This window comes from Helianthus annuus, chromosome 13, assembly GCF_002127325.2.
Source record: "Helianthus annuus cultivar XRQ/B chromosome 13, HanXRQr2.0-SUNRISE, whole genome shotgun sequence".
NCBI lineage: Eukaryota > Viridiplantae > Streptophyta > Magnoliopsida > Asterales > Asteraceae > Helianthus > Helianthus annuus.
The window spans coordinates 13,265,912-13,267,751 of NC_035445.2; positions in this window are offsets into that span (position 1 = coordinate 13,265,912).

A 1,840-nucleotide genomic window follows, 5' to 3' on the forward strand; every position below is an offset into this window, starting at 1 on the left:
TATACGAAAATTCCACTAAAGGAAGGTGTTTTTCCCAACCATTGCCAAAATCAATTACATATGCTCGAAGCATGTCTTCAAGGGTTTCGATGGTGCGCTCAGACTATCCATCCGTCTGTGGATAATAAGCGGTGCTCATGTCTAAACGTGAGCCAAAGGACTTGTGCATTGCTTGCCACAGTTCAGAAGTAAAACGCGCATCACGGTCGGAAATAACGGAGGTTGGCACCCCATGCCTCGAAACCACTTCTTTCAAGTAAACGTCTGCCAAGGTAAAGAACTTGTCTGTTTCTTTGATAGCCAAAAAGTGTGCAGACATAGTCAATCGATCCACTATCACCCAAATAGTGTCATTTCCACGTTGAGATCTAGGCAGGCCAGTAACGAAATCCATGGAAATTTGCTCCCATTTCCATTTCGGGATCTCTGGTTGTTGGAGTAGGCCCGATGTTTTCTGTATTCAGTCTTGACTCTCGCGCAAGTCAAACATTTGCTGACATAAGTTGCTATGTGGGCTTTCATGCTAGGCCACCAATATGTAGTCTTTAGATCGTGGTACATCTTATCCGAACCAGGATGTACTGAGTAACGAGACATATGTGTTTCATCCATCACCAGTTCGCGTAAATTTCCATAAAGTGGAACCCAGATGTGCCTGTTTACATAGTAGGCGCCGTCTTCCTTTTTCTCTAACCGTTTCCTCGATCCACGTAGGGACTCCTCCCTGATGTTCTCTACTTTCAATGCTTCAACCTGAGCATCTCGTATCTGAGTAGGAAGGCTAGATTGGATGGTCAGTTGTAACGCGCAAACCCGCTTAGGTGTAGTCTCCTTTCGACTGAGGGCGTCAGCCACAACATTGGCCTTGCCCGGACGATACTTGATCGCGCATTCGTAATCATTCAAGAGTTTGACCCATCGACGTTGTCGCATGTTTAACTCCTTTTGCTTGACGATATGCTCGAGACTCCTGTGATCGGTGTAAATGGTGCACTTGGTACCGTACAGGTAATGTCTTCATATCTTAAGTGCGAAAACGACAGCTCCCAGCTCCAGATCGTGTGTTGTGTAGTTCTTTTCATGAACCTTAAGTTGCCGCGATGCATAAGCAATGACCTTGTCACGTTGCATCAACACGCAACCAAGTCCCTGGATGGATACGTCGCAATAAACCACAAAATCGTCTGTGCCTTCAGGCAATGAGAGAATTGGTGCACTACAAAGTCTATTCTTTAAGTGTAGAAAACGCAGATTCATGTGCATCACCCTAACGATAGGTGACACCCTTCTGAGTTAGTGAGGTGAGAGGTTGCGCAATCTTAGAGAAGTCCTTGATAAACCTTCTGTAGTAGCCCGCGAAGCCCAAGAATTGGCGGATTTCTGTTGGTGAACGGGGTGCAGGCCAGTCCTTGATCGAATCAACCTTGGATGGATCAACATGGATCCCATCCTTGTTTACCACGTGGCCTAGAAAGTGGACTTCGGGAAGCCAGAAATCACATTTCGAAAATTTGGCATACAACTGCTCTGTTCGAAGGAGTTCAAAATGAGTCTCAGGTGATGCTCGTGTTCCTCCTGACTCTTAGATTAGATCAGGATTTCATCGATGAATACAATAACGAACTTATCCAGGTAAGGTTTGCACACTCTGTTCATAAGATCCATGAAGACCGCAGGTGCGTTTGTCAACCCAAAAGGCATAACCAGGAACTCATAATGCCCATACCAAGTCCTGAAAGCTGTCTTAGAGACATCCTCATCTCGGACTCTTAGTTGATGGTAGCCTGACGTAAAGTCAATCTTCGAGTAGTAGCTCGACCCTTGCAGCTGATCGAAAAAG